Source organism: Eumetopias jubatus, unplaced genomic scaffold (genome assembly GCF_037043125.1).
Source record: "Eumetopias jubatus isolate StellerSeaLion01/CBP00866 unplaced genomic scaffold, mEumJub1_p1.0 scaffold_3, whole genome shotgun sequence".
NCBI lineage: Eukaryota > Metazoa > Chordata > Mammalia > Carnivora > Otariidae > Eumetopias > Eumetopias jubatus.
In genome coordinates this window covers 5,027,805-5,042,336 of record NW_028274809.1, presented here as the reverse complement: position 1 = coordinate 5,042,336, position 14,532 = coordinate 5,027,805, and positions in this window count along the sequence as shown.

Here is a 14,532-nt window from a genome sequence, read left to right as displayed (position 1 = left end):
CGATCCCAGGACCCTGGGATCATGACCTGAGCTGAAGGCAGACGCTTGACGCCTGAGCCACCCAGGCGCCCCAAGACCTTCTTTTCTTTAGGGGCCAGTGGGATGGGTTTTCTTTTTGATGTGACTTGGGATGAATTAGAAAGGGGTGGTTTGTGACTGGTTGGTGAAGGTGAAGACTTACAGGGCACTTACTCAGGCCAAGCACTCTTCCACGTGCCTTATGTATAAATACAGTGACGTCACACAAGAGTGGAGCCAGCTGCCCCTGTGGTGACCCCGCTTGTGTTAGCCCATGACGCATGAGAACACAGGTTGGTGGCTTGCCCTCTTCATGATGCCCGTCCAGGGCTGTTCAGGAAGTTGGGAGTTAGCCCTATTAACGTACACACTGCTTCTGGAAATTAGTGCCCCGGGCCAGATGTCATATTCTTACAAACAGAACACACCCAAAAGGTACATGACTGGAATGCACGGACCAGCTGTGGTCTTCAAGGGGCAGATTTAGGAAGACGAGGTCCAGGGTCTTTCTTCCGGTCGCTGTGTTAAAAGCTTTTGGCAACCACAGCAGTACATGCAAAGTAAAGCTCTGTAGACATGTCAGTCTTGACAGGAAAGAGACAAGGAGGAAAGCCAGGCTTTGGGCAGAGAGTAGCAAGGCCAGCTGCAACCAGAGAGCCTCACTGGAGGGACAGTGGGGGAAACTGGCCAGTGGAAAGTGTACCCCAGACACAGGTGTTCTCAGTCCTGGACTCAGCGTTGGGGTTTCTCAATAAAGCAATCCCCTGGTGCTGTGGTCCCACAAAGCTTTTATCAAAGCAACGTCAAGTTGATCACGAGCCTTTGGTACTGGACTCGGTTCAAATGCAGGTGAGAGCCCATGGAAGTCCAGCAATACCTACCAGCCCTTTGAAAGGACTCCGTCCTGATACTTCAGTCTTGTGATGTCAGCTCAGCAGAGTTTCAGTTCAACCGCTCAATGCCATATACGAATTACCTTCAGTGTCAGGAAAAATTATGCATCAGCACAAACCTTCTAGCCTGTTTCTTGGTGGTGGATGGCTTGAGTGAACTCATTATGTCCAAAGCGAATGGCCCAACTCCTAAAAAGAGCTCCTCTAACTGGAGCAGTGACCTTGAGTGCGGGGCAGCCTTCTGCAACCCTCCCGACTCACTGCTGGATCTGAGCGCGCAAGAGGAGGCCTGCCTGGCCCCGGGGTACAGCTTGCCTGAGACTGTTTGCAAAATAACATTTGGAGGGCTTGAAATCCTTCTAACACAGCATTCACAGACGCTCTGCCAATCAGCTGGGGTTGGCCCTGAAGGAGAAACTCGTCAGCCACCTTGGTTGGAGGCATCCAGCACTAAAGAAGCCTGAAATTGGGGGGTCTCCCATTGGGTCATGTGGGGGCGGGGACTGGGGGCCAGACAGCTTGGCCATTGTCTGCTGATCATGTTAAAGTCTGCTCTTCGAAGCACATGGGGTTGAGCTCACTGCTACTTAACAGAGGGTCTGACTGTGACAGCCACCTGCTGTGGTTCTCCTTCTGCGTTAGACTGCGTAATCCCTGAGGGCACGCCTGAACCCCATTCACCTCTTCACTGGTCCCAGCACCTGCACGTGGTGTGGGGTTCTCAGGACAATGCACGTTGAGTGGATGGACTGGAACAGGAGGCCCAGTAGAGACGAGGTGACCAGTTTACGCAAAGGAAAGCTGAAAATGATCTTTCTTTACTAAAGTTCCAGTTTTCCTTTATATCTTTTGGAAGGACAGTTTGGGGGTCACGATGGGCACAGAAGCTAAGGGACTGCTCACCTGCCACCTCTGCAAATTGCCGAGCCAGGCCCACAACAGGCTCCTTAGATGTTCCTGTCCTTCTCCTGAGTGGCCTTGGGTTGGCTTGTGACTGGCTGGTGAAGGTGAAAACTTGGTGTGATCAGGGTTGGGACCAACCCCGTCACAGGACGTGTGCTCAGAAGGGTCTGCACTTTCTGCCCTCGCCCTCTGGAAATCCTATTTTATCTTTGGATCTGTGTTTTGTCAGCGAAGTCTGATGGGACGATGAAGGGTGCACCCCCTGTGCCTCCCTGAGCCCCCATTTCCCGGCCACCCTGCTCAGGCGCCTCCATGGTGCTCCAGCCCCGGTGGAGGCCTGGGTGGGTGCGCGGTGGGGCCCGACACCTGTGCAGGCCTGCAGTCACCCGGCACGTATCCCTGTGCCCAAGCGAGAGTGACATCAATAGCAGATAAACCCACTGTGATAGATTGAGAGAGACGGAGGAGGCAAAGAGAACGCTTCTGAACCAAAGAACGTGCACGCTGGTTTTGTGCTGGGCTCTGCAGATTGTGTGTCTCCTCTGGGTCAGCTCCCCGCTCCCGAGGGTGTGAGTGCCGGGCCCACAAGTGGAGGATTTGTGTAACCCAGTTCCCCGCCTTCACTATCTAAGGAAGGAAGGAAGGAGGGAGGAAAGAAGATGGTAGGGCTGTCCCCAAGGGCTGTAACAACAGTGTGCCACAGGCCCGGCGGCTTAACACAGCAAAATGTGTTGTCCCGCAGTCTGGAGGCCAGATGTCTGAAGCAAGGTGTTGCGGGGCCTGCGGCCTCTGAAACCTGCAGGGGAGAGGCCTGCCGTGCCTCCTCCAGCTTCTGGGGGCTGCAGGCCACCCTCAGAGCTCGTCGGCTTGCAGATGCCGGCCTCCCTTGCGCACGGCAGCCTCCCCTCCCACCCTGCCCTGGGTGTCTGTGTGTCTCCTCTCTCCCTGTGAGGACACCAGAGGTCTTCGTTCACTCTGCTAGAACTAAGGACGACAGACCGGGGGGCTTATAAACATCACACATCTATTTCCGACAATTCTGGCCTAGCTTGCCGGCTGCCTCTCACGAGGGCGCTGATCCCATTCCCGGGGGCTCCACCCTCATGACCCGATCACCTCCCAAAGGCCCTGCCTCCGCATACCATCGCACTGGGATGAGGGTTCTGGTATTTGAATTTTAGAGGCAGACACAATCATTCCGTCCATAAGGCCAATTCTACCAAATTGGATTTAGAGCCCACCCTTATCCAGCATGGCCTCAGCTTAACTGGGTTACAACTGCAAAGACTCTGCTTGTAAACAAGGACACATCTCCAGGTTCTGGGTGGGTCTGAATTTTTGAGGGACACTGTCCGACCCAGTACAGATAGACCTGGTGATTCCTGAAGGAGACTGGGTGAGACAATGCCTCGAAATGCCTCCCTCGGTACTGGGCAGACGGCAGTGCTCAAAAATCCCTCTTTGCTTCCTGCGCCACCAAGAGCTTCGCCAGGGTGGAATAGGCGAAGACATGTTTGTCAAAGGGCCATGGTGTCAAGGGGTGGCCAGTAATGACCTGGAAATGCAGATGTGTGGAGGCTTGCAAACGCACAGCTGTGAGCTGTGTCCCGCCTGGGGGTGAGCATGGGCTGCAGGATGTCCCACATCTGTCATATGTTGCATGAGCTTCATTTGTTCTTGTCTCTGTTCAGCAAAGAGATACTGAACGCCTGCTGTATTCCAGGCACCATAGGAGGTGCTGGGGGCAAAATGAGGATAAGGAAGAGAGGAATGTTCTGACAAAGGAGAGCAACAGACTCGGCCTGGGAGGATGCTCGGCGGGCTCAGCAGAGGCCTCCCTGGAGCTGAGTGTGCAGGTGGGGACGCAGGTCTGGTGGGTGACCAATAGGCCGTGCAGAGGGCATTCCAGCAGGCCACTGCGGGGCCCTGTCAGGTGGGGGGGGGGAGCCTCCACGTGTCCAGGGCATGGCGGGTGGGTCTCCACCAACCTCAGCCCACAAGGGCAGGGCCTGGCCGGCTCACAAGACTTCAGGAAGGTGTCGTCAGTAACAGAAAATAGTTGGAAACGGCCACATCGTTTGTCACAAAAGGGGTGACAGGGCAAGCGGAGGTGCGTCCCCACCGCCCAGCACTCTGCTGCCTAAAAGTGAAGTCCGCATACACAGAAGGACAGGAAGGGGCCTGCAGCCCGCCCTGTGGACTGGACGAAGAGCATCGCTGTATGAGGCTCTTGAGTGAGTGTCTGAGTGCCAAGACAAACGCGGACCACATGTGTCCCTAGTAGGGTCATGTGCGTACCTGCCCAGGAGAGAGTCTGCACGGATGACCCACAGGTTGTGTCAGGACGGCCCCGTGGGACTTAGCCAACTTTTCACACGGAGGCTGGGCTCATCCCTTCATTCCTGGGCTGTGACCGGCCTGTGAGCAATGAGCCGCATGGACCCACAGCACAAGGGGGGCTTTGCTGGGGGGCTGGAGGGATCTCCAGGGCCCCCTTCTGGATCGCCAGCCTAATGATACATTTTGCCTGCCCCCTTTCCATCCTCTCACACTTAGCTTCCTAGCTGTACTGTCCTTGCGTCTGATGAACGGCAGGCCTCTAATTACCGATATCTGTTTTCTGTTGGCAGGGGTAGTGTGTGTTACCGAGACCGATAAAAAAGCTTCACCAATCTTTGTGGGAGGCCAGTAGCCTGATGAGCATGCTCTTTGCCCCCGCCTGTCTTCTGCGGAATCCCTGTGGGTGGGTTTTGCCTGGTACCCTAATGCTCATGGAATGCATGCACGGGAGGGCTGATAGCTGGGCCTCCAGATGATGAAGCTCAGGGATGTGTGAACCGCTTCTTGCTTGGGGAGAAGCCAGCTCTGCTTGACAGCCCAGCTGATGAAGTTGTGGTAAGTGTCAGATTGCGGGGCCTTGGAGTGTGCGTCCGGTGGCCCTCAGCAGAGCAGGCCTGGGAGTCAGGAGATGTCCTCACTGAGGTTTCTACTTTGACCAAAACTAGAACTATTTTTCTGATGACACACACATGCCCTAGATTTTCTGTGACACACACGCTCACAGATTACAGGGATTAGGGCATGCCCATGGCTGAGACGTCTATGGGCGTGTTGGATGACACAGTCAGGGAGAAATGCTACATCATATCTAAAAAGTTGGAGTTTCATAAGCAAATCTGACTTGGCCTCAAAAAAACAAGTATGTAGGAACAAGGAGGATGTGTTTGATGATAGCAGGTGTGTTAGAGGCTGGGGTTCCGGGGGGATGAGGGAACGGATTCAGGGGTGAGTGATTCAGTTGCGGCCACATTCACAGAAGTGTGGTGTGTGGAACAAAACTCAGGAACAGACCCGGCAAGGTGGTCTTCACCCCTGGGCAGCTCACTTCTCAGAACTCCTTGGAAGAAGTGATTTCCAAAGAGTTATATTCTAGTCAAAGAAAGAACTTTCTAACAGCAAGATCGGTGCTAGGATAAAATGGGCTTCGCTGGATGGGAGTGAGCTCCCGGTCACTGGATGTGCGCAAGCAGCCTCGTAGCAGGCAGGCAACTCCACAAGACCAGGCACCAGGCCTGACTCAGACATGCTCCATGATAACTGCCCAAGTAGTGAACTGATGTGTATTACAAACGTGGAGAAATATCAGGGGGCCCAGGGGCCCTCGCAGGCCTGCAGACTATGGAGCCGTGAAAGCCCCACCAGAGGGAAGCGGCACGCATTCGTTTTCTATGGCTGCCGTAACAAATTACTGCGCGCCTAGTGGTTAAAACCATACACACTTAAAGTTCTGGAGGTCCGAAATCTGAAATCGGTTTCATTAGGCTTAAATCAAGGTGGTGGCCATGTGGCCCCTCCTGGAGGCTCGGGGGAGATTATGTTTCCTCGCCTTTCCAGTTTCTAGAGGCCTGTGTTCCTTGGCTCGTGGTCCCTCCTTCATCTGCAAAGGGCATCCCTCCCACCTTTGCCTGTGCTGTCACCGTGACCCCTCTCTTCTGGGGCCAAACCTACCTTCTGGCTCCTTCTGGAAGGAATATTACGATGACATTTAAGGCCCACCCAGACAATCTGGGAGAATCCCTCCATCTCCAGGGACAGTCACAGATTACAGGGATTAGGGCATGGCTGATTTTCTGGGGGGTCGTGGTGGTATGTTATTAACCTGCTGCCGGAGAGAGTAAAGCTGGGAATGCGTTACCGGAGGCACCGTGTGTTTGGAGAAGTTGAGCTAGTGAGGGGAGGCAGAGGAAAGAAGCCGTGAAATCCGAGGGTTCCTGACCACGTGGTGACCGGTGGTCCGGGGCTGGGGTGGGTGTCAGACGGGGAAGGAGGTGGCTGGGTTGGAGAAAGCTCAGGGTTTGGCCTGACTTTTCCACTGGGGTACCTCAGACTGTGGATACAGTGCCTGGCGCCAAGTGGGTACGCAAGTATTTTTTGAAAGAAGGAATAAATGAAAAGCGTCCTTCTTCCGACAGAAGGCACTGTGCGGGTGCTCCTGGGTCCGTGTCATCCCCACGCTGGGCTCTGTAGATCCCCGTGGGAATCCGGGACAGGGAATCTGGGCATGATCTGTGCCAGAAATGAAACTGGGCCCCAACAGAGGCCGGCCCCTCCACCTGCTCTGTTTCAGAGGCTTGGGGCCGCCTTTGGAGTGTGAGCTTTGTGCAAGGTTGCATTGAACCCAGAGAAAAGGTGAAGCCCGTGGAGCGAATACTGATGGGGATTTGGCAGGCAGAGGGGAGAACGCGGCGAGGTTGAAGGCTTTTGGTTTTGTCCCACTTTGTGAAGGAGAAGATGAGAGACGGAGCCCTGAGCATTCGTTTCTGTAAACCAAGGAACAGATTCCACGCCAGCAAGCCTACTCTTTATTATTCAGAAACCATTCTCCCTCTTGGAGTCTTTCCTGCTTCTGAGACAGACCCAGAATGTCCCTGCGTTCAGGCTCTAACCCAAGACTTGCGGCGGACGGAAGGGCCGACCCAGGGCCTCGCAGGGCCAGCCGTGTTCCGCGCTGTCTTTCCTGCTTGCTCCGCTCCGTCCAGCAGACTGTTTATTCGCTGGAGCTGCTGGAGCCCTTCACATTTAATTATGTTTGCTTGCAAAATAAACGCGGAGTGAAATGTCTGCCCGGAGCTGACGCTGAGGCAGACCGAGATGAATGGCAGTGCTGTCCCTGCAGAAGGCTTCGGGGGCTTCGGGGGTCGCATGCACCCGTGGATGCTGTGAACCCCAGGGCTCCTTAAAATTCCTCTGCCGGGCCAGTAACATGCACATGTCGGCCCCCTGTTAAGGGCTTTGATATTGGATTTCTTAGGATTCTGAGCAAGTTATTTATTTTTCAGCCCCTGCAAGTTAGTGCAAAGTAAGCCCTCTGTAAGACTCTGTTTACTCTTTAGTAGGAGAGACCCCAGGCTGTAGGGCTGTTCATTGAATCCATCATTCATTCATTGATCCAGCACCTAGGGGTGTCCACCGTGTGCCGGGCACTGTGAATACAAAGAGGAAACGGGCCCGGCCTCTGTCAGCTGGAGCTGCTGGGTGATGAGCATGCAAACTGCTTCCCTCCAGCTCCGTGCGGGAGATGAGGTCTGCATAAAGCGGCCAGCAACGTCGGGGCTGGCTGGGGCGGCGAGCCACTTAGGACGGGCAGGGGAGTGGCGGGGCCGGCTGTGGACGGGCAGCGAGATGACCAAGTGAGGCCAGTGGGAGCAATCCCCTTTTCCAAAGGAAGAAAAGGGAAGAGCAAGAGCTCAGAAGGAAGAAGGGGCTTCAAGGTGTTTGCCCCGGCCGCATGAATCTGGCCTCTTCTTGCCTCGCGGGGACGTGAGGATGCTCGGCTCCGTGGCCCCCCACCTCTGGCCGCCCTGTCCTCTCTTCTACCCGACAGAGGGGCCGACGTCTATCTTAAGTCCCTTCCCTTCCCTTCTGACTGTCATATCTTCATTCTGATAGCCCTATGGCCTTTATCCTTCAGTGCTGGATTTTGTGGCTGTTGCACTTCTTCACAACCTCGCAGCGCTTCCTGGGGATCCGGCGCCTCCTGCCCTCTCACTGCCGGTGCTCAGAGGCCTGGGCGAGAACAAACCCGAGGAGACCACAACCATCGCTGGTCAGGAAGGGCAGGGAAGGGTCATGCATTTTCCTGGGCATCTGGCCTAGCTCTTTCCTCCAGGGCATCAGCAGTCACCCCTGGAGGGCACACTCTGCAGGGATGGGGGTGCCACTTCTCTGGAAGCAGCCTGTTGTAGGTTTCCAGTCGTAATGATGCGTGTTCCCTCCTGCATCTAGCCGGAGAAGACTCGTGGCAGGGAGTTCGCAGGTGGATCTCGCTCTGCAGCAAGGGGGGACAGATGGCACCCCAACCACAGATGGGGAGTGGGGTTCAGAAGGGCTAGTGGTGTTGTCTGGGAGCAGATGGGGAGGGGGCCGAGGAAGACATGCTGCTTTGAGAATCCAAATCCAAAACGCATGCTCTTTCTGCCTTGTTGTGCAGCCACGTACGATTCTGATAATCAGCATCCAGCAGGTGCGCTGACACATGGACGAGGCCGGGAGATGCAGTTGGGTGTGAGGGTGGATGTGGCCGCAGGGGCCGCCGGCAGCACGCTGGCTGGAGGCTTTCACGAGGACTGACGGATGTCCGTGAGCTCACAGGTGGAGACTGGGTGAGACCAAGTGGCCGAGGATCGGGGATGGGAAGCGCCCGTGCCCCGGCAAGACCCATGCGCTCTCACGGAGCTGAATCATGGCGGGTCTGGAAGGGCCGTTCAGTGTCATGGGGATCCCCACTGGAGGGATGGAGGCTTTACCCTGGGAGGAGGGGGATGGAAGGCTGTCCAGGAGCCGAGCGTGGAGACTCTCCTCACCCAGCTTCCCACGTACTTTATTTGTAAACTAGGACTAAAAATAAAAAGAAGTAGGAAATAATACTCAGAAAAATGAGAAACATAAACTAGAAAGGAAAACTGTGATTGAGGCAGTGGAAGCCAGGAAGAAAGGATGGAAACGGATGCCTCCAGTAATCTAGGCTCGAATGCATTTTCCGACATGGTCTGAGGGGGCTTCCAGGGCCCTGACGCCTCCGCCTGGCGGGGTGCAGGGCCAGCCCGGAGCTTGTGCGTTCAGCGGCGGCCAGTTCTGCGTGTGGGATGGGCACCTGGGCCTCCCCTCCTGGCCCCTCGAGGCGCCTCTCTGTCCCTGGTGGCTCGCCCTCCACGGGGGCCAGCTTTGTGCTGGGCCAAGGAGACGCCGGCCAGTGGGAGGCTGTTCCGGCTGGGGCGCAAAGCCCGCATCTTCTGGTCCAAGTCACGCATGCAGTGCCCTCTGACACCGCCCCGTTCCCGTCTGCTCAACCCTGCTGCCAGTGTCATGGGGTGCAAACTCCAGCAACCGCCTGCGTACACCCTCACGTGACATGGACTGTGCTGGACATTCAGTTTGCTGGAAGCATCTCTGGGTCCAGAAAGACCCGCTGGGCTGGGTCATGCAGTGCTCCGAACGTGCTGAAATGTGGTCTCGATGGGGCTGCCTCTGTGTCCCAGTGTGAGCGCCAGACACAGCTTCTCCTCCCCTCGTCTGATTAGGAGAAACGCCAACCTGAAGAACCCCACTGTGACCAATTTTCCCCATTATGTTACCTAATGGTGCTCACATAAGCAAATGCGTGACACGGACTTCTCTCTGCATTCCTGCCACGAAAAAGTTGGTCTTGACTCAAGGCTCACGATGCCTCCTTTTAGCTGCCACTGGAAAGCTGTCATGCTTCCCTTTTTGCATTGTCTTCTAGGAAGCTCTGTGCAAAAGCTTGCTCAAATGTAATAAGCATCTCATTTCTAGGAATGGAAGGAATTGGCTGTGCCTTTCTTTTATATACATGCAGCTTGTCCATTTTGCCCGCGTGTGTCTTCATTATAAGACGCTCAGATAATCTTGAGAGATAGACAGCCGTGGTTATTTCGAAGCCTTACACTAAGATACAGAAAAGCCCTACTGGGAAAGGACAGCTGAGAGAGCTGGTTTCACAACCGTTCATCTGAAAATGACGTGAGGGGCATTGGGCTGTAAATATAGAGCGAGTCAGGAGAGCAGGGTGGCTGCTCAAATATTTCTGGGCCTCAAGACGGAAATAGCCCATCACGTCAAGGCACGTGCGCTGCTCAGATCACATTTGCAGTGTGGCCCTGGGTCCCAGGCCAGACGTGAAGAGGGGAGGGGACAGGTCAAGTGTGCCAAGCTGATGGGTAGCACTGGTCCGGGAATGAGAGGGCTGCCTGGAGACGGTACGTGTGTATGTGGGTACAACTCATTCTATGTGCCCCTAAGTGAGGGGGTCCAGGGCAAGGAGCCAGAAGCTGGCTCAGTGTAGAGATGTCCAGGGTCATCAGTGCCTAATGTGAATTAGTGGTGATGAGGTCCCAGTCAAAAGAGGCATCCAAGAGGAGGCGTTCACCCACTTATCTTGGACAGTGTAGAGATGTGCATGAAATGGGGTTGAGCTTCCAGCCTCAAGAGTCGGTCACTCCACATCCTCAGGACCTGGGAAACCTGAGCACGTCAGCCTGGCTGCTTCGATCCTCTGTGTCTAGCACGCCCCGGTGTTCGCCTTTGTTTGGGAATCCACATTTTGCCCAGCAGCCTGCTGTTCGTCTGTTTGGTGTGGGTTGGGGAGCAGGTTCTGGAGGAGGAGTGGGAGGCTGAGAACTTGGAAACCATCCCAGGGCACCTTCAGGGGAGGAGGAGACATGCAAGGGACGGGGAGCTGGTTGGCTCCTCGTCTTTAAAGTTGAGCCTTTCTTGACCCGTGGCAATTCTGTCTGCTGGAAATGGGAACCTTGGGCGTGCTCTCCAGCTTTATCCTAAACTTCCTCTGGATGGCTTCGGCCTCAGAAAGGTTCCTATTTTAACAATTTTTGGCCTATTCAGTTTGGTGACTTTGCTTACTAGTGAGTGTATTTAGGGGGTGAGGAGGGAGCGGGGTGATTTGTGGATGCCGAGCTCAGGACTGGGAGTCTAGGGCTTGAGATGTACCCGGGAGGTCGTTGTGATATCCCACAGCTCACTGTCACAGACACTGATGGAGCTCGTAAGGTGCAGAGCAAAGGCAACCACAGCCCTTTGTCCTCAGGGAGACCCTCAAGGCCTCAGGGGAGGCAGCCTGGGGCTGGCGGCTCTTAGCAGAAGTGAGGAGGAGATTCACAATGGAAATGTTAGGAGCCGGGGGTCCAAGGCGAGCCCTGCTGTGCTCCCACTGGGTGCCAAGCACAGGTAGGTATTGGGGTACAGGATGAAAAAGATGGGATTCCTGTGCTTAAGGGGCCCAGGTGGAGGGGTTGGGACATCGTGGGGAGGCAAACGCAGACCCGGGTAACCGTAAGGTGCTACCTATTCACCCCACGATATGAAAGGTGCCCTGGAACCACACCATGTGGAAGGCCCAGCGGCCAGGTTTGGGGGTGTGTGGCATGGAGAGTTGGGGACAAAATGAGGGCCGTGAGCCTGGGCGAGTGGGGTCACAGAGAGGAGGTGACACCTGATTCCATCAGGGGAAACAAGGCCATCCAGGCCGCTGGGGGCCTGGGCACGAGCGTCCACTGTGCCGGCAGAGACACGGACGCCTTGCTTTGCTTTCTGCCTCCCTAACCCTGGCGCTGTCGACGGCAGCCTCCGCATTTGCTCACAGCTGGAAACCGGGGCAAACGGGACCGGGCTTCCTGACACTGATTTCCCTTTAACGATTTCCAGCTTTTTAATCTAATTTATCAGCCATTCTAAAGTGAGCACTTCATGCAAGCCCAGAAAGGAGTTGGTAGTAATAATACAACTCTGAGGAAGGGAGGCGGAGCAGGGTGAGAGAAGCCAGCCTGAGGGTTTAGGGGAGTTTACATAGACCCACAGGCGAGCAGAAGCAGGTGGGGCAAGTCCTCAGGGAGGGTGGGCTTCTTCCTGGTGGTAGGCACGTGTGGGGAAGACGGAGGTGGGCAGGCGAGCTCTCAGATGCCTCCCCCATCTCAAACCCCATATTTCAGTGATTCACTCCACGGCTCAGCCTCCAGGGAACGCAGAATCAAAGGCTTCCTGTGAATCCCGAGGGAACCTGCGGCCCCCTGCTCAGAAACCAGCCCCGCTTACCTCGTTGCCCCTTGTCTGGCTCGGTCGCCACGGCGGAAGGATGAAGGGTGTGTGAATAGAGGCTGGGGGAGACGGTCCGGGCAGCCCCCTTTCTCAGGACCCTGTTGATGTGGTGTGGCCTGGGTGCTCACCATTATGGGCGTCTGAGCCTTCTAGACAGAGGGCCATTTGTCACCGTCATCGGTTTCCAGGAAAGCACCCTGGAGGTGGCCCCCTTCCCTCATGGGGTGCCAGGATCTCGGCTCCTTAATACAGAAGCACCTCAGAGTGGGTGGAAAGGTGGGAGGGGGGACAGCCCCTATGGTGTCAAGGAATCTGACCAGCTTCTGAAGGCTGGCTGCACGGGGATGGGTCTCAGGCACCCCCGGCCTCCCAGTTCTGCCTGTCCAGGCTCTCGGTGGGCAGCTGATGCTGGAGGCTCCGTGGAGTAGTACAAAGTGTCCAAGCTGAGAAGAGTCTCAGCCATTGGATTGAATTTCCCACTGGGATCCATAGATCCTGATGTTCCCCAGATGGGCCTCAGGGGCTGGGAGGTGAGGGGCGGACTAGAGGCAAGGAGGGGGCACTGACAGGACTGTTCTCCTCCCATTTCAGCTAGAGAGCCCTTTAGATTTGTTCTACTTTTTGCAATTCTATGTAAGATTTTTGGGCGTCAGTGAAAACTTCTCTTTGCTTACAGAATGCTTGAGACCTTCTGGGTAGCAGACAAGGCATCTAAGCGCCAGCCTGGATGTCCGGCACCTGCCTGATGCTTTGTTATCACTGTCTGACCTGCTGTCTCATGTCCAGTCAATGCCTGCCCTCCCGACCGGGATGGGAGCTTCCAAGAGCAGGAGCTTCTGCTCATCTTGCTCATTGTCATGCCCCCTGTGCCAGGACCTGGGCCTGGCTCATGTCTGCCTATGATGAACATTTGTTAAATGATTGAATAAGTTCTGGAATAGCGGTCAGGACCCCCAGCTATGAAGCCGCCCCTACCGTGTGATTATTTCTTGATAAAATGATCTCGCATCTTTGAGTCTCAAGCTTTCTCATCTGCAAAATGGGTTTAATAGTGGAGCTTTGCACTTGCAAGGAGTGATGTCCCCAGTGCTTTGGACATCTCCAAAGGCACAGAGGGGAGTGTTTCCCTGCAGTTCGGTCTGATGTCACAGAAAAGGGAACACTGGACTAATGAATCAACACGGCAGACACATCACAGGTCGGGTCAAGAAGCAGTTTCTCCTTTCCCCGTGTTTCCCAGGAGCATCCTCAGGAGCCATGCCTGCTTCCCCAGGGTCACTGCCCATGAGCTGGGAGGGGACCAAGCCACGCCGGGGCCACAGCTGCCTGAGGTCAGACCAGTTGCCAGCCGAGCAAGGCCCTTGGCCACCAGTTCCCACTGCCAGGGGAGGACGGATGCTTGGCAAAGTGGCAGATTCCTTCTTGTGTAGACTGGTCGAAACCTAGAACTTGGAACCCACAAGTGCCAAGTATCCTGGGTTATTCTTCAGTGGGGTGGCACATTTGAAAGTTGGGTGACTGGGCTACTCGACGTGAACTGCACCCATCAGTTTTCATTCCATTTTTTTCGTCCATAGATCTTGAGCGTTTACCTGGACTGAGTCCCGATTCTGTCCTCCTCATCACTTATGGTGGCCTGGGGGTCTCAGCAAGGAAGGGGAACAGGGCAACGGCTTCCCCAGCCTGTGTGAGGTCCCGCTTTCGGACCCAAAAAGCCGCCTTAGGACGGGCTGACAGAGCTTCTCCAGAAAGACAGGGACCTCAAGCCCCAAATCCAAGGGAAAAGTGGCTGCCAGGGTCCATGCTTGCTGAGGACTCCTGGAGGCCAAGGGGCAACTAAGGGTGAAGATCCTGTCCGCACGGAGGGTCTGGGGAAGCAAACCTTACCCCGAGGGGTAAAACAAGTGTGTGCTCTTTTGTTGAGGGGAAACCGGTGTCATACGTCGGGAATCGGGGCAAGCTGCCCTGGGGATGGGCTTACGGTGCTAGGATCAGAGGGAGGGATTTGGTTCAGACTGGTGGGGCTGGGGCAGGAGGTGGCCGGGTGGTCTCCACCCTGAGCCCGAAGTACAGAAATCCTCTGTGGCCACAGAACAAGGGTCTAGGCTCACTGTGGACCTTGTGTCCACGCTATCTACTTCTGCCTGGGGCGGGATTTTAAAGAGGGCCGTCAGATGTTTGTACACGTCTATCCCTCAGTCTGGGTTTGTCTGCTGTTCTCCTGGTTTGACCAGGGTTGTGGGGTTTGGAGGGAGCCCAGAGAGCTGAAGTGCCCTTCTTGTCACATCATGTCTAAGGTCGATGCTCTCCCTGAGGCGGGGCGGGGGGACAGTGATCTACACCCGTGCCAGGCAGAGCGGTGGGTTCTGGGATCTGGAAAGGCACGAGACAGGTGTCTCTCGAGGAGCTCCCAGTCACAGTATGGAAGGGATGGAGGCATGCAGACAACTATGGTGGAGGGCACGGCAGGTGATGGGCAGGGGACAAGTGCAAGGGCCAGCGAGGGGGATGGGCACGGAGGGGAGAGAGGGGCGGGAAGGGACTGACACCATGGGGTGGGAGCTGTCAGAGGAGGCTTTATGGACACCTT